The sequence below is a fragment of the Pinus tabuliformis genome, chromosome 4_2, assembly GCF_031772625.1.
Source record: "Pinus tabuliformis cultivar Carrire ecotype Pingquan chromosome 4_2, CPIR1, whole genome shotgun sequence".
Lineage (NCBI taxonomy): Eukaryota > Viridiplantae > Streptophyta > Pinopsida > Pinales > Pinaceae > Pinus > Pinus tabuliformis.
The window spans coordinates 19201197-19220698 of NC_142304.1; the positions used below are offsets into that span (position 1 = coordinate 19201197).

Here is a 19502-nt window from a genome sequence, read left to right on the forward strand (position 1 = left end):
AACATGAATACTAGAATGAGACCATTGGCCTCTTGTAGGACATCAAACACACCCAATGGGACTTGTTCCATCACATGGTGTCTCTCAGGCAAAATCAAAGGCATACACATGCAAGATTGGACCTATTGGAAGGTTGAATGCCTTGAGTTTCATGCACATGGGCATCTAAGACCCCTTGATCACCTTAATGCTAGGAAAGCTTCTGACCCTCCTAGAAATTTATGATGTCGGTAGGTTGCGTTAATATTCTCTTTTTTTTGGAACCTAAATATGTTTTGTCCAAAGAATCACTATAGTTTTCGGCATACATCTAGTTGTCCATGTTTATCTTTCCTAGTCAATAAATTTGGTCTGGGTGAGGTTAGGAGAGAAGTGTTGTCCAGAAATTTCTTTTGTAATATTTCGAAGCAATAATAGAAAATTTGATGGAAAAAAAAATATTCAAGCTAAATATTTATTTAGAAGGCAATTTTATGCACATGACATTCTTATAAGTGGACGCTCATCAATCCATGTCCTGTAAGAACATGCGAAGTGTTTTTTATTAAATGAGCCACTTGTCAAGTGAATAAACCAATACCTTCCATTACCTTTATTGAATCTTTTAGCTATGATAATTTTTACAAAAGGAAATCTTCAAGTTATTCACAAGTTTCATATTCACATCCTCCATAACCTCCATTGAATCTTCTAATCTCATTTTTTTTTAGGGAAGACATTTGATTTCTTTGTTATATTTTTTATTATGGTTTGGGATTAGGGATTTGTAGAAATATGGAGGGAACTATTTTTCGAATTTATTTGGATTGAGGGATCAAAAGTGTGATTCGATCAATATATTATTGTGAGATTGGGCCTTGTAAAACTGTTTTGAGGAATCCAAGCACAAAGAATCTAGCTTTGAACATGGGACATGGTTTGAATTCAATCTTGTACTGAGATGTATTTACATGGTCTTAAAGCTTAGAAATTTGATGAAGTCCATATAAAAAATATACATATTAAATTATACAATTTGAGTGGGCCTAATGGTTAAATGCATGTGTTTCCTCTTAAGAAGTCACATAGTTGTTGTGTGTGGAGCATGATTGTTCAAAGGTCTTTGTTTAAGCCGGATGTATACCCCAGGAAGTCTTGTACACCCCTCCACGCGGGGGGCGGTGCGGGGGGGACTTGTCCCCCCCGCGGGGGTCCGGGGGGGTTCGGGGGCCAGCGGTCCCCTAGCGGGGGCTCAGGGGCAGCGCCCCCGAAGCTAAAACAAATGTAAAATTGCCTTGTAAAAGTATAGTAATTTCTAGTCAATCTGGGCCGTTCATTAGGCGAATGATCTGACAGTAGAACTTATGTTTAGTTTAGGGTTTTTTGCTCTAGAAGGCAACCCCTCTCTTTGTATGAGGGTATTGTATTTGAGGCTATGAAATAGATGTGGATTCTGTGAGCGAGAAACAGAGAGGTGAGACTGTGAGAGAAAACAGAGGATATTACAACGGATTTGTTGTAGGTTGTGTCTCTTCATTTTGCTGGATAATAGAAAGGAAGGATTGGCTGTTCGGGGTGGACGTAGCCCAAACTGGGTGAACCACGTATATCTGTGTCTCTCTTGTTTTGTGTGTTTTTTGTGTTTATATTTCTGCAATATTTTATGTGTTTCATTGCTTCGTAATATATAATTTTCTAACAACTGGTATCAGAGCCGAAGGTCTATTTGGCTGATAAACTCGCAGGAAAGAAGGGTGCCTGGTTCGAGTGGGAGCAATGGCGGAAGATGGTAAGTTTAGGGTCAAGAAATTTAACGGCCAAAACTTCTCATTGTGGAAGATGCAGATGGAAGATTATCTGTATCAGAAAGAACTATACCTACCATTGGGCGGAAAAACAAAGATGCCGACGGGTATGAAAGACGAAGAATGGAACCTTCTCGATAGAAAGGCACTCGGAACAATACGGTTGTGCCTTGCTGCGTCAGTCACCTTCAACATTTCGAAGGAAACCACGACAAAGGGTTTGATGTAGACGTTGTCGAAACTATATGAAAAACCCTCGGCCTCAAACAAGGTATTTCTTATGAAACGGTTATTTAATATGAATATGTTGGAAGGTGGATCTGTTGCAAACCATTTAAATGATTTTAATACAGTTACAAGTCAGTTAAGTTCTGTAGGGGTAAACTTTGATGATGAAGTTAGAGCTCTTTTATTCTTGTGCTCGTTACCAAAAAGTTGGAATGGTTTGGTAATGGCCATTAGTAACTCTGTTTCTGGATCTAGTACTTTAAAGTTTGATGATGTTGTCGGTGCTATCCTTAGCGAGGAAATGCGACGGAAAAGCTCCGGTGAGACATCGGGAAATGCTTTGAGTGTAGAGTCTAGAGGAAGAAAAATGGAAAGAGGAAAGAGCTCAGGATATCGCAGTAAATCAAGGAAAGGTAGATCCAAGTCCAGTTCAGGGATAGTGTGGTGGAAATGTGGAAAGAAAGGACACCTAAAGAAAGACTGTAGATCTCGAAAGGGAAAAGAAGGAGATGCACAGCAAGAAAACAATCATGAAGCAAATGTGACAGGTGAGGTGCTACAAGATGCTTTGATTCTTTCTTTCGAAAATATTACTGATTCCTAGGTGGTAGATTCAGGGGCTTCATTCCATGCCACACCTGATAAGAAATACTTTCATGACTATGTTCAAGGAGATTTTGGACAAGTTCGTCTGGGTGATGATAAACCTTGTAAAATCGTTGGAATGGGTAAGGTTCTTGTAAAACAACAGAATGGAAACCAATGGCTATTAAAGGAGGTAAGACATGTTCCAGATCTAAAGAAAAATCTGATTTCAACAGGGCAGTTAGGCGGTGAAGGTTGTGTGACAACTTTCACAGATAAAGCTTGGAAGGTCACCAAAGGAGCCCTTGTAATAGCAAAAGGTGAAAAGGTTGGTACATTGTATTTATGCAATGGTATTTCTAACTCTGTTAATGCTTTAACTTCCAAAGGAGCAGATGCAGCATTATGGCATCATAGGCTCGGACACATGAGTGAAAAGGGGATGAAGATTCTTCACTCAAGGAATTTGTTGCCGGGTTTGAAGAATGTTGATTTGGACTTCTCTGAGAATTGCATTTATGGAAAACAGAAGAGAGTCAGATTTCTCAGAGTTGGGAAAGAAAAGAAGAATGAAAAATTAGAGCTTGTGCATACAGATGTATGGGGACCTGCTCAGGTATCATCTCTCGATGGCTCTCGTTATTATGTTACTTTTATTGATGATGCAACTAGAAAAACTTGGATTTATTGTATTAATAATAAATCTGATGTATTTGATACTTTCAAGAAATGGAAAGCTTTGGTTGAGATTGAGACAGGAAAGAAATTGAAGTGTCTTAGATCAGACAATGGAGGTGAATATTGCAGCAAAGAGTTTGATAGGTACTGTTCAGAGCATGGAATTCGCAGAGACAAGACAGTTCCAAGAACACCACAAGAAAATGGTGTGTCAGAAAGGATGAACAGAACAATCATGGAGCGTGCAAGGTGCATGAGATTGCATGCAGTATTGCCTTTACAGTTTTGAGCAGATGCTGTACATACTGTTGTTTATCTAATAAACAGAGGGCCTTCAATTTCCTTGGATGGTGGTGTTCCAGAGGAATCATGGACAGGTAAAAAGGAAAACTACTCTATTTTAAAGCCTTTTGGTCGTGAGGCCTTTGTCCATATTGATAAAGAAAATAGAACAAAGCTTGAGGCAAAGTCAAAGAAATGTACCTTTATTGGATATGGTGTTAATGATTTTGGTTATCGCTTATATGATTACGAAAATCACAAAATCATTAGGAGCAGAGATGTAATATTCAATGAAAAGGTCTTGTATAAGAATCAGTTGCAGGAAAAGAAACAGGAAAAGGAAAACAAGGAATACGCAGTTCTTGATGAAATCACTGAAAAAGGAAAGGTGCCTGAAAATAATAATAATCAACAACCACAACAACAGCAACCACCACAACAACAACAGGCACCCCAAACACCTAAAAGTGGTGTTAGAATATCTACCAGGATAAGTAGACCCCCTGAACGATACTCTCCTTCATTATATTATTTATTGTTGACTGATTCCGGTGAACCCGAATGTTATGAAGAAGCAATGCAGGTTGAAAGCAGTAAGAAGTGGGAGGTAGCCATGGAAGAAGAGGTGGACTCCTTAATGCATAACCAGACTTGGGATTTAGTCAAGTTGCTTGTAGGAAAAACTACATTGAAGAATAAATGGGTTTACAGGCTGAAGGAAGAAGATGGAGGAAAACAAAGGTATAAAGCTAGACTTGTGGTGAAGGGGTTTGCACAGAAGAAAGGTATTGATTTTGATGAAATATTTTCTCCTGTTGTTAAAATGACTTCAATCAGAACCATTTTAAGTCTTGTAGCAGCTGAAGATTTGCATCTTGAGCAGTTAGATGTAAAGACAACCTTTCTCCATGGGGATTTGGAGGAAGAGATATACATGCAGCAGCCACAAGGATATGAGGTGAAAGGGAAGGAGAAATTAGTGTGCAGGTTGAAGAAGAGCTTGTATGGCTTAAAACAGGCTCCAAGGTAGTGGTATCTAAAATTTGACAAGTTTATGTCTGAACAAGGTTATACTAGATGTCACTCTGATCACTGTGTTTATTTGAAAAAGAAAAATGATGGCAGCTATATTATATTGTTATTGTATGTAGATGACATGCTTGTTGCAGGATCTAACATGCAGGAAATAAATGTGCTCAAAATAAAATTGGCAAATTCATTTGCAATGAAGGATTTGGGAGCTGCAAAACAAATCCTTGGTATGAGAATAACTAGAGACAGGAAAAATTGTAAATTAACATTGTCTTAGAATGAGTACATACAAAAGGTGTTGAAAAGATTTAACATGCACAATGAAAAACCAATTAGTACACCTTTTGCTAGCCATTTCAAACTTAGCAAGGAAATGTGCCCAAAGACCCAAGAAGGCATGGATTATATGTTTAAAGTTCCATATGCATCAGCAGTTGGAAGCTTAATGTATGCAATGGTCTGCACAAGGCCTGATATTGCACATGCAGTGGGAGTTGCAAGCAGGTACATGAACAATCCAGGAAAGGAACATTGGATGGCAGTGAAATGGATTCTCAGATATTTGAAAGGTACCACAAATAAAGCATTATGCTTTGGTGGTTCAAACATCTCCCTACAAGGATATGTTGATTCAGATATGGCAGGTGACAGAGATAACAGGAGGAGCACTACAGGATATGTATTTACTGTTGGAGGAACAACGGTCAGTTGGGTTTCAAAAATCCAAAGTGTTGTTGCACTTTCAACAACAGAAGTAGAGTATGTTGCTGCTACAGAGGCTAGTAAAGAAATTATTTGGTCACAAAGGTTTATGGGTGAATTGGGTAAGGAGCATGATATGGGCACATTATACAGTGATAGTCAAAGTGCCATTCATCTTGCAAAGAACTCAGCATTTCATTCCAGGACTAAACACATACAGCTCAAGTACCATTTCATACGATCAGTGTTGGAAGATGGAGAGTTGAAGCTGGAAAAGATACACACTAGCAAGAATCCTGCAGATATGCTAACAAAAGTTGTAACCAGGGAGAAACTGAGAACATGCTCAGTTTCAATTGGTCTTCAAGGATGACGATGAAGATGAAAAATATCCAGGTCCAAAGAGGAGTCATTGTCCAGCAAATGAAGCAGCACTGGAGTTGCTACAATCATTCTCCAAGTGGGAGATTGTTGTGTGTGAAGCATGATTGTCCAAAGGTCTTTGTTTCAGTCGGATGTATACCCCAGGAAGTCTTGTACACCCCTCCACGTGGGGGGGTGCGGGGGGGACTTGTCCCCCCCGCGGGGGTCCGGGGGGGCCGATCCCCCCGGGGGGGGGTCCGGGGGCCAGTGGTCCCCCGGCAGGGGCTCGGGGGCAGCGCCCCTGAAGCTAAAAACAAATGTAAAATTGCCTTGTAAAAGTATAGTAATTTCTAGTCAATCTGGGCCGTTCATTAGGCGGATGATCTGACGGTAGAACTTATGTTTAGTTTAGGGTTTTTTCCCTAGAAGGCAACCCCTCTCTTTGTATGAGGGTACTGTATTTGAGGCTATGAAATAGATGTGGATTCTGTGAGGGAGAAACAGATAGGTGAGACTGTGAGAGAAAACAGAGGATATTACAGCAGATTTGTTGTAGGTTGTGTCTCTTCATTTTGCTGGATAATAGAAAGGAAGGACTAGCTGTTCGGGGTGGACGTAGCCCAAACTGGGTGAACCATGTATATCTGTGTCTCTCTTGTTTTGTGTGTTTTCTGTGTTTATATTTCTGCAATATTTTATGTGTTTCATTGCTCCGTAATATATAATTTTCTAACAATAGTATGTATGCCTTCGTAGACCTAGCAGTCAAATCGTTGCGCGTAGCTAGGTCCCTTGTCCCGCAAACAAGAGGGTCTCATACACCAATTTGGTGTCTCGCTTGGCTGTGACCTTAAAATTGGATAATAATAATAATAATAATATGAAAATAACAACATAAACCTTATTATTTCTCACTAAACTTTATATATATATATATATTACTCACTAGATGTGTAATATATATGAGTAGTATATAGTTACAAAATAATAATTAACATGAAAAATAATACTTGTTAAAATTGTTTCAAGCTTTATTAAAAGTTTTTAGTCAATATTAGAGAATAAATCAAAACCGTCAAAAACCTCGAGGGCACCCAAAATCTCGAAGCTTGACAGCTATAACCCATATTTCCCAAAATTTCTACCTAATTGTCAAAATCGTGCCAAAATTTCCATTATTTTCCAAGCAAATATATGACCTTGTTAGACTGCTCCTTTTTATTATAGCTAATTTAAAAATGAATTATGGAAATTACAAGTCACATTATTGAATTCAAGAAAAGAATAATAATTGAAGTGTTTCAATATATTGATTACAATCATGATTAGTTGAATGTGTTCTTTTTTAGTCTGCCATTAATTTATTGCACTATTAGGAACAAGCAATCAATGTTACAATTATAAACAAATTCATCTAATATTATTTACTTTTCAACCATTTTCATAATATTATTTACTTTTCAACCATTTTCACCATTTTCATAATATTATTTGCTTTCCAACCATTATCATAATTTAATTCCATTGCTTTGTGATGTTAAACTTAGACATATCGTCCCCTTGAATTCCAAATGCCTAGCTGAAGACACAAGTTATAAGATCCACTCAATTTAATTATATGTATCTAACAACTATTCACTCATTTATGAAATATGTATAATATGACATTCACATTAATATAAGGTGAGATATTGTTATAAGGAAATGTTGCTAGGTCCATTTAATTTATTTGTATATAGATTTAATAACTATTTACCCATATATAAACTCGTGTAATCATATTAGTAAATTATTTATATACCATAAGACTAATAACATTATTTATTATTAACTTTCGTGAAAATTATACACATTACAGTAATTAAAAAACATCTAAAATATGTGTAAATTGCAAACAAAAAGAAAATCTCAAGATGTGTATACTTGTGTGTGTCGTGTTAAATTGGATGGGGTTTCACAATATCAAGGAAACTCCATTTAGAATATTAGTGTACATTCGGCATGCATTGTGATTACAATACTAATCTATGGTGTCATCATGTGAATTAAAGGCAAATTTGTAGAATGCAAGTGAATTTGAATTTGAATTCAAGATATAATATAAACCAAACTGAGTCACTTCATTGAACAATCTTGAGCAGAGCATATTAATTGATGACTAATAAAATAAAATAGGCATTGCTATCTATCTTATGATTAATGTAAGCAATGCTATCTATCTTTGAAATTCACCTACACCTACATCATCTTCATCGATCCCTTTCCTATGAAAATTGTCAGCCACATTACAAGTACCTCTTACACATTAATATGGAGTTTTCAATAGAAAGGTCAATGATGTTTAGAACATCAACATAATTTCCCATTATGAAAACTATATCAGCATGTGTGTATAGCTGCAATTGCATAGAAATTGATCAGATTCATTAATTATATGGTTATCTTCTCTTCATCTTTTCTTCATCCACAGTTAACCCTAATCACAAACGCACACATAAACATTGACAATGAAATATTGACCAACACACCACAATAGGCCTACCCACAGATTAGACATCAACACAGAAAAAACAATAACCTCAAAAGTAACGCAGATGCAGGCTAGTATATGGATGGAGACCAGAAGGAGAGAAGTGATGAACTAAAGCCTCCATATCCAATTCAAGTTGTAACCGGCCAGATCACATCCTCCCACTTTATGTTCTTATCGAGAATGTAAAGAATCACGCTGCCAAACTCTCGGATTCTTTGTATCCGTAGAGTTCATCAAATTGCCACTTGCATCGCAATCAACAATGTGATGAAGATTATTTACGTCTATGTTGGAGGTGCATAGACTATTATTTAAAATATTATAATAAAGTTAATATTAGAGACTATTATCTATATAAAATATTATTTTAAATCCGTTCTAAAAACTATACATGGAACTATTTTATTAATTAATCATCATCCAGAATTAAAAATGCATGTGCATCTTATCGTTTTTTTAACTCACTATAATGTTCAAGCTCTTTTACATAATTTCCATGGTCTAAATTAAAATCTTCATATCCCTTTGAAGATCTAAAATATTGTAGTAAAAGTTCATGTGAAGTTATAATTATATGTGTAATTAATTGTTTATTTGTTAATATATGAAGATTTTCGAAAAAATCACATTTAAAATATTTGGTTGACGCGTTTCGAACCAGCTAGTGTGGTTCATCTTAAGGATAAGATGAACAGACATATCTCACAAGCAGGCTAAATAGGAAGAAAAGTCAACCTAACCAGGACAAGATGAAGAGACAAATCTCACAAGCAAGCTAAATAGGAAGAAAGGTCAACCTAACTAGGACAAGATGAAGAGACAGATAAAGGTCAACCTAACCAAGAGAAGATGAAGAGACAGATAAAGGTCAACCTAACCAGGACAAGATGAAGAGATAAATCTCACAAGCAGGCTAAATAGGAAGAAAGGTCAACCTAACCAGGACAAGATGAAGGGACAGATCCCACACGCAGGCTAAATAGGAAGAAAGGTCAACCTAATGACCTAACAATTAGATGAAAACAACTATTTTTTACTAGGGAGGGAGAATTATATTGTTTATTAATATATTTACTTATTTGTTTATAAAATATTATTATTATAATATAACTAACGATTAGATGAAAACGACTATTTTTTACTAGGGGGAATTATAATGTTTATTAATATATTTATTTATTTGTTTATAAAATATTATTATTATAATATAACTAAACGACTATATTTGACTAGGGGAGGGAATTACTTAAATTGTCTAAATAATTAATAATTATTTGTTTATTTAATTATTTATCTATTCCTTCCCTTTATAATTTATTTGATTAACCGACTTGGAAAAAAATAATGAGTAAAAAAAATAAAAAAATCATTAATAATATATATATATATATATATATATATATATATATATATAATAAATACATAGATATAAACAATGATAGGGAATGAAAAAATAAATTTAAAAATCAAAAATAAAATAACATATATAAATAACATAAAAATATTAAAGGTGAATAAATAATAGTACCAAAAAATATACTAAAATATATAAGACAATAACAAGAGGGGGTTATAAAAACAAAAAATAATAATAATAAATAAACAAGTAAAAATATAAAAATTAATAATATTGATGATAAAAACTAATAATGAATAGATGAATAATATTATTAATAAAAGTTAATAAAATGAATGAAAGGAGAGGGTAATCCACTTTACTGAAAATCAATAAAAGGAAGAATAAAGAGGGAATTAAAGGGGATAAAAAGCTCAGACAAAGAGGAGAGGAGAAAAATTAAGAAGAGAGGGCGGGAATCTAACAGCTACTAATTTTCCAGTCATCTTCCCTATTAATATTATTAGAGGACCTCTCAATTTCTATGGCTTCACTAAACTTGTGGTTATGAAATTGAGAAATCTTAGTAACAACCTTAGCCTCCTCAATGCATATATGATGTTTGGTCTTCACTGCATGCTCCACCAAAGCAGAAGATTTGGTCCTCCCATGCTTGATATCAACGGCGTGTTCCTTAATCCTTTGGTTAATAGATCAACCTGTTTCGCCAATGTATGAGGTCCCACATGAACACGGGATGACATAAACACCTTTCAAATCCATAGGGTTCACTAGGTCTTTAACAGACTTTAGGCAGCTTCTAATGGTGTTGGGGGGTTTAAAGGTTGAGGGAACATCATGCTTCCTCAGGATTCTTGCAATCTTTTCTGTTGTCCCTTGGATGAAGGGGAGGTGAACTCCTGAACAACGATCAATAGTGTCAGTCTTGACCTTAGGACCCTTACTAGCTTTGAGGAAAACTTTAACACCTTGCTACCTACTATAACCATTCTAGACAAAGACATTAAGGAGATGTGACTTTTCTTTAGAAAGGTGGTCTTCAGTAGAAATCGTTAGAGCACGAGTGGCTAACGTGCTGAGAACACCTATCTTCTAAGCAGGGAAATGATGGGAATTCACATGAAGATACTGCTCAGTATGAGTCTTTTTATGAAATACCTGATGGGAGAAAGATCCATCAGCTTTTCTTGAAATGAGGACATCAAGGAAAGGAAGGCAACCCTCAACTTCTCGCTCCATGGTGAACTTTATGGAGTTAGACTGATTATTAAGATGCTCGAAAAATCTATCTAACTTATTAGGCCCGTGTTGCCATATGGAGCAGGTGTCATCAACAAATCTTTTCCAAAGTTTAGGTTTAAAAACAGCTAAGGATAAGACTTTGGATTCAAAGTCTTCCATGAACAATTTTGCAACTATAGGAGATAGGGGGGAACCCATGTCCGCCCCACAAGTTTGTTCATAGAACTCACCTTCAAAATAGAAGAAAGTAGAGGCGAGGCAAATCTCAACTAATCTAGCAGTGTCAGGATTAGTAAGGCGAAAGATGACATCAAAGGCCTCCTTGATGGGGATGTTAGTGTACAGGGAAACAACATCAAAACTGACAAGATTGTCTCCCAGATCAAATTTCATACCTTGTAATTCACTAACAAATGAAGCGGAGTCTTTGACAAAGGACTCTGTTTGACCTACCAGGGGCTTAAGCTTCGTTGCTAAATTTTTAGCTAAAAAATAAGTAGGCCCACCTATGGTATTGACAATGGATCTAAGGGGGACCCCTTCTTTGTGAATTTTAGGGAGCCCATAGATCCTGGGAGTGATAGGGTTGCTCTCAATAAGCTTATGGCTAAAGGAGCCAACAATGCTTATTTTTAATGACATCATTATGTTTAAAATAGAGTTGATTTACAAATATGATTTACATAATTATATTTTATTTTTTATGTAAATTATTTAAAATGATTTTTTTTTTAATTTTTGTAGGTATTATTTAAATATCAGAACAGATCCATTTTAATATTCGATTTACCAAGTATCTAGTTTAATTAAATCTTTCAAGATGCAATTTTTTTAAAGTGCAAAACCTAAGAAAATATTTATACCTTGAGAGAATCAAAATTTTCAAGGTGCAAATCTATTTTTGAGTGAAAAACTTTTGCACTTATAGATATTTGGTTCCTCTCTGTGCTTAATAGATCAAAAATTAAGATCGATCTTTACTAGTTCTTAATAATTATTTATATTTATATAAATTTTACATCTCTATATATAAATATTATTATATTATATTTTATTAAAACCTTAATAATATATACACATATATGTTTACACTAAAAGTGTTCTCTTTTGAAACTCTTGGCACCTACTTTCGTCTACCTTTCTGCTTTCTAATGTTGGTTCAACAAATAGTTGTCATTCTTTTCCACTATTTGTTTGATCAAATAGTTGTCATTGTTTTCCATCCTTGTGTGTTGACCATGCTCTGTCTTCATGAATTTCACTCCTTCCAAGCACATCCATTACTAAATCTGAGCAGAAGTAGGATCTCTCACAAACCCACCATTTCTACAAAGCCTACCACTGCTAATGGACCAGGGGGAGACCTCAGAGGCATCCTAGAGGGTGAAATGTTTCGAATGGTTGAAGTTGCAACAACATGTGTATGTCACTCAACTCGTAGAAGGCTGGAGATGGGGCAGGTAGGTAATTGTTTGGTCGGTCCATTTCATTGCAAACTTCTCATGCTCTACAATAATTTTAGTGTGATGTTGTTTGTCTCTATTTTGGTGGTAAGGGCATTGGAAAGTAATGTTTCCATTGTTGATATGAACCATGGAGCCAAACCTATCGAGAGTGTAATGTATAATTTTGCACAATACTTTGCAAACATCAGGAGATTTCAGAGGATGGTATTTGGCAACCATGACAATGCTAGTGATTTTAGTGAAGTCACTAGTGAATGTGAAACAAATTCTCTCTGCATATAGCAATGAGTTTTGCAAGAGCAAGAAATTAGAAGTTAAACAAACCAGGCACTGGAAGTCAGAGTTAGTCATGTCATGTGCTTGTGGTGGTGAGTCCCCAAGAAGTGGTGAATTAGAGACACGTCCAATAAATAGGTCACATATTTATAGGGATGGAATGAATGAGGATAAAGGTTCTGATGAGGCTCCAATTCCAATCAATTATAAATCTCTCATAGGGCATTAGCTACACTCTTAGAGAAATTTTGGCCACCCAAATGAAAGAATACATGCGTGGCTTCTATAAATCGCGGATCAGTGTTGGAAGTTTGACAACTAATTATGTAAATTTGGGTAAAATGTAACAAGTTAGTTTTATACCGAATAATTAGTTATGTAACTGAGGAGGCACATATAAAACCACATGAATGCCTGAACTATTGTATGGAGAATCATTATTGATTGAATAGAGATTCCAATCCCTTGCCCCGTGGATGTTTCCTTGACACTCTGTCAGGGTTTTACCACGTAAACCCTGTGTTATTACTTGTGCGTTTACATTTAATTTTCCAGTCATTTATATCCTTTTCTTAGTTAACGTATAACTGCTCTTTCTTGATCAGTAACTCATTCATCTAAAAACAACAATTGGTATCAGAGAAAGTTCAATTGAGTGAGTGAGTTGAATCTGGAGTCCAGGAGTGCTATCTAGAGGCTCCGTTAATGTGGCAACAAGGCAATGTCAAGGAGGTCTTAGGATACTTCATGGAGGTAAACAGTGGGTGCGTGAAGACCAGAGCCGGTGGGTGCATGAAGCCAGAGCTCGTGTCTCTCCAACACCGAAGTGGAGCCATTGTGGAGTGCTGAAAGACAAATGTCGAGGAGTGTTGTTGTGAATGCTGCCAGCCCTCTACACTGCCAAACCGTCCCCACTATCTGCCCATGAAGCCCTTGGTTAAGTAATACCATCTGCATGTGTTCTCTACTTGAAAAAGAGGAAGATTCTACATGCTGGAGCAGAAAGGAGGTATGTGTGGAGTCTGTGCTGCCAAACCAGAACCCTTTGCTGCGTGAATGAAATCTATTTTCCTACGTGGAGAAACCCTCTGTCGTGTATTCTGGAGGAAGTCGTGGAGCTGTTGCCTAACCCTCGGCCACATATTCTCTGCGTTGAATGAAATTTGCATGTGTCTTGAAGGCTCTTTGCTCCGTGAAGGGAGGTTTTGCTGAATCTACGTTGAGACCTCTGCGTGTTGGAGCAGAGATTGTGGAGTGTTGAAGCCATGCTGGAGGGAGTAGCCTACTGCTATCTCTGAATGTTGCTGCTAAAGTCGTCAAGGAGATCGCTGAATTAATCTGGGCATTTGTGAGAAAAAATATTTTATTGTTCCTTCAAAAGCAAAGTTTCCAAAAATTGTTTAATTTGGGCAAAAACCAGTGGAATTTTGTTTCAGAAATTAGTTCTTTTTTCTGTGAAAAACAACAACAGGAAATTGAAATCAAAATCAGGTTTTTCCTTGAAAGGGGTGGATTTGGGAGGAAAGAAAATCAAAAGTCTTTTTTTAAATTGAAGGAAAGAAAGGAGTTTTTTTTTCTAATTGAAGGAAAGAAAGGTTTTTTTTTCCCATTAAAATTGAAGGAAATAAAAACAAAGGTTTTTTCAAGGGAAAAAAAAAAAAAAAAAAAAAAAAAAACCTAGCTGAAAGAATGAAACCCTAGGAGAAAAAGAAAATGGCCAAGATGTCGAATGAAAAATTGGAGGAGGAGAAATTCACCGGCAAGAGCAATTTTTCTCTTTGGAAACTGAAAGTTAGGGATCTGCTTGTGCAACAAGGGTTGCACAAGGCATTGGACGGGGCAACTAAGAGACTTGAACCCATGACTAATTCTGACTGGGAGGACTTGGATGCCCGAGCTCTCAATACCATCAGGTTATGCCTGGCAGATGAAGTTCTCTTCAACATTGTTAAAGAGAGTACAGCTTCAGGTTTATGGGAAAAACTAGAAAAACTCTATATGACAAAGTCGTTAACCAATATAATTTATCTGAAAAGACAACTGTACAGTCTTCGAATGAAGGAGGGTTCAAAAGTTGCAGAACATTTAAATGTTTTTAATACACTCATATGCCAATTAATAGATATGGAAGCTAAAATTCAGGAAGAAGACAAAGCTATAACCTTGCTATGTTCTCTACCCAAATCATTTGACCACTTCATAACTTCAATCAGCTTGAACACCACTGATTCTTTGAAATTTGAATCAGTTGTGGGAGCTCTCTTGTCTGAAGAAGTACGAAGGAAATCCAGTACTGAAACAGCTGCATCAGAAGCCATGATAGCTAGAGGACAGTCAAAGGAAAGAGTAGAAAATACAAGGGGGTCTTCCAGATCTAAATCGAAGGGAAAGAAGTGTAAGGAAAAATGTTGGCACTGCAATAAATTGGACACCTAAAGAAAGACTGTTGGAAATGAAAAGAATCTGATAACCCGAAGAAGGAAGCGAATCAGGTTGATTCAGGTATGATAGATGAAGTTTTATCTGCTAAAGAATTATGTATTATAGATGAAACTTCACCTGAATGTAATGTCTCTCAAGGTTTAGCAAGCTAGTTATTAGACTCTAGTGCTTCTCATAACATGTGTCCAAACAGAAATTGGTTTACTTCGTATGAAAATGTAAATGGTAGTTTTGTGTTTATGGGTAATAATGTATCATGTTAGACTGTTGGGATGGGAAATATCAGGATTAAAATGTATGATAACACAATTAGAACATTAACTAGTGTTAGACATGTACCTGATTTGAAGAAAAAATTGATTTCTTTGGGAGTGTTGGATTCGGATGGTTATAAGTTTACAAGTCAGAATGGTGTGTTGAAAGTCTTTAAAGGCTCCCTAGTTGTTATGAAAGCAGAAAAGGTCAGAGATCTTTATAGGTTAAAATGAAGTACTCAGGTCAGTGAACCAGTGGTTGCGTCAGAAAAGGAAGAAGCAGGTACTCATCTATGGCATCAGTGATTGGGTCACATGAGCGAGAAAGGTCTTCAAATACTGATAAAAAATAAATCTCTTCCTGATTTGAAATCTTTGAAGTTAGATTTCTGTAAAAATTGTGTGTATGGAAAACAGTGTAAACAGATATTTAAACTGGAAATCATAATAGTAAAGATATTTTAGACTATATTCATTCTGATTTTTGGGGACCATCTCCTGTTGTAACATATGGAGGTGCTCTATATTTTTTAACTTTTATTGATGATTTCTCTCGTAAAGTTTGGATCTATATGCTAAAAAGGAAAGCTGATGTATTCAATGCCTTTAAACAATTTAAAGCAATGGTAGAGAAAATAACAAGCAAATCAATTAAATTTTTAAGAACTAACAATGGTGGTGAATTCACTTCAATAGAATTTGAAAAATACTGTAAGGATGAAGGAATCATTAGACACAAAGCTGTTGTTTATACTCAGCAAAATGGTGTTGTTGAATGTATGAATCAGACTCTTATGGAAAGAGCCAGAAGCATGATCAGCAATGCTAAATTGTAAAAGGAGTTGTGGGTAGAAGCGATATTTACTACTTGTTATTTAGTTAACAGATCACCTTCAGTAGCAATTAATTGTAAAATTCTTGAAGAAGTTTGGACAGGTCAGTCTTGTGATTATTCACATTTGAGGATATTTGGCTATGATGCTTATTCTCTTATTCCTAAAAATCAACATTCAAAATTAGATCCAAAATCGAAATATTATGTCTTTGTTGGGTATGACTATGTAGTGAAAGGATACAGGTTGTGGGATCCTACATTGCAGAAGATAGTCATTAGTAGAGATGTAACATTTGATGAATCTTCTCTTCTAAATTAAATGTTGAAAAAATTGAACAGGAACAGGTATCGCCAAATCAACGAGTTTAGTTGGAGGTTGGACCTTTTGGTGACAGTCAAAAGGAAGGAGAGACTTCTGGAGAAAAATGTGTTGAAGATACAAAGGAAGCTGTTGAAGTTTCTGAACCAGTTCAGCAACCAGTCACTCTAACAAGGTCTACAAGGGAAAGAAAATCTCCCAAAAGGTATGAAGATTCTGCTTCATCTTTTGCTTTGATTACTGAAGATGGGGAACCTTCTTGTTATCAAGAAGTAGTAGATGATATAGATAGCAAAAAATGGAAAACGGCTATGAAAGAATAAATGGATTCCTTAGCCAAGAACAATACCTGGGATCTTGTAGAACTTCGAGAAGGGAGAAGTGTTGTCGGATGCAAGTGGGTTTTCAAACTGAAACAGAAAGTTGATGGAAGTATTGAAAGGTATAAGGCGAGACTGGTAGCAAAAGGGTATTCTCAAGTTGAAGGTATAGACTTTCATAAGATTTTTTCTCCAGTTGTAAAACTTGTTTCTATTCGTACTGTGTTGGCACTAACTGCATTACTTAATCTTGAGTTAGAATAGTTAGATGTTAAAACAACTTTTCTACATGGTGATTTGAATGAAGACATATATATGGAATAGCCATAAGCTTTTGTACAAGGTCACAGCAGAAGATTAGTTTGCAAGCTCAGGAAATCATTGTACGGTCTAAGGCAGTCTCCGAGACAATGGTACAATAAGTTTAATTCCTTCATGGTGAGCTAGAACTTTATAAGAAGTGAGTATGATCATTGTGTATACTTCAAAAGTTTCAACGGCATATACATTATCTTAGCTTTGTATGTTAACAATATTCTTATTGCAAGCAAAAGCATGGAAGAGATCAACAGGTTAAAGGCTCAGCTCTCTAGGATGTTTGATATGAAGGATCTTGGAGTAGCAAAAGATATCTTGGGCATGGAGATACACAGAGACAGGAAAAATGGTAAGCTTTGGTTATCACAGCAGAAGTATGTGGAGAAAGTACTTGAAAAGTTTTGTATGAACAATGTGAAACCTGTTAATGTTCCATTAGCTTCCATTTTTAAGCTTTCTTCAGTTTTGAGTCCTAGAACTAATGAAGAAAAGCAGTATATGTCTCATGTACCATATGCAAATGTTGTAGGAAAATTAATGTATGTGATGGTATTTACAAGACTTGACATTTCACATGCAGTTGGAGTTGTCAACAGGTTCATGGCAAATCTACGTGAAGAACATTGGCGAGCAGTGAAATGGGTGCTTCGATATCTAAGAGGTACAAGTGACCATTGCATCATCTTTAGTGGTAGTTAAGGATCAGTCTGCGGATATGTAGATGCTAATTATGTAGGTGATTTGCACAAAAGAATATCTACTACAGGTTATGTCTTTACTCTTGTAGGTGGAACAATTAGTTGGATGTCAAAACTTCAAGAAACAATTGCATTGTCCACTACCGAAGCTGAATATATAGCTGCTTCAGATTCCAGTAAAGAAGCAATCTGGTTAAAGGGTCTGCTTGATGAGATTGGAAGGATGCAGGAGAAAGTAAATGTACTTTGTGACAGTCAAAGTGCTATTCACTTGGCCACAAATCCTGCTTATCACAGCAGAACCAAGCACATTAATGTAAGGTATCATTTTCTGAGACATGTGATCGATGGCGGAAAAGTAGCTCTTCAAAAGGTCCATACGCGAGAGAATTGTGCAGACATATTCACAAAGCTAGGTATAGTAGAGAAGATGCTATGGTTTTTAGCTTCTCTTGGCTTGCAAAAAAGATGATGAATGCGCATGGGCAAGGGATTAGGAAAATTGTTGTCAAGGTGGAGTTTGTTGGAAGTTTGAAAACTAATTATGTAAATTTTGGTAAAATGTAACAAGTTAATTTTATACCGTATCATCAGCTATGTAACTGAGGAGGCACATATAAAACAAAATGAATGCCCGAACTATTGTATGGAGAATCATTATTGATTGAAAAGAGATTCCAATCCCTTTCCCCGTGGATGTTTCCTTGACACTTTGTCAAGGTTTTACCATGTAAATCCTGTGTTATTACTTGTGTGTTTGCATTCAGTTTTCCAGTCACTTATATCCTTTTCTTGGTTAATGTATAACTACTCTTTCTTGATCAATAACTCATTCATCTAAAAACAACAATCAGTAGGCTTGCTCTATCTGAATTAATCTAAGTAATAAAGCATTCACCACCATATCCTACAAACAAATGCTTAGAGTATTCATCTGCATCAAAGCTTCCACTGGAAAATCCTAAATCAAAGAAGTGAAAGGTCATGATTTGTTGTGCAATTTAAAGAAACCTTCAGTACAAATAACATATGGATGAACAGAAGAAAAACAGATGTTTCCTTCAATTTCACCACACATGATAGGGAAAATATCGTGTAGAAATGAAATTTTCAATGTGTTGATATTAGCTAACCTGAAAAGCACCGTCAAAAATGGAAATAAAAATTTTGATCTTATTAATTATTGAATTCCTTCCCACTAATCTTGTGTATGATCTACACCAGTGGGATTATGTGCACATGCATGAAGGAGCATTGTAGCTCCAGTTGGAGCTACTTCTGGTCTCATATGCCCCTCGAGCCACCACACACGAAGGAGAATGACTTTTCAGCCACAGCCCAGCAAACTCTGTCATATGACCACTGCTCAAGATCTCTCTTGAAGTTCGCCTCGGGGTGTCCCTATTTCCATATTAGGTTTTGGCCCCTTTTTCCAATCGGACATCAATGGCCAATGAATACTATAAGAAAGATCGGTTGTATATCTATAGAGCAGCACATAATTTTCTTTTCAACCAAGGACTTTAACAGGTCATATCTAGGAGAGAGAGAAAAAAAACTATAGCAAAGGAGTGTTGCTTTTCTAAAAGCATTGATATTGTTTAGTAATGCACTTGATCTACAAGCAACAATGCTTCAGATCCTCTACATTATTCAGTAAATACCCCATATCGCTAACACGAAAAGAAAATCAACATGAAAATTGAGTAACCTCATTATTAAATGCACATTACCAAGATATAATCATTTGAATTACCGTTCTTCGTTTCTCCTATTGTAGTTGTTAAT

The 19502-nt window shown here is 36.0% G+C and overlaps 1 pseudogene; it reads left to right on the forward strand.

The window, feature by feature from the left end:
- Positions 1–12174: 12174 nt before the first annotated feature.
- Positions 12175–12757, forward strand: LOC149168154 (proline-rich receptor-like protein kinase PERK1; annotated as a pseudogene).
- Positions 12758–19502: the final 6745 nt, after the last annotated feature.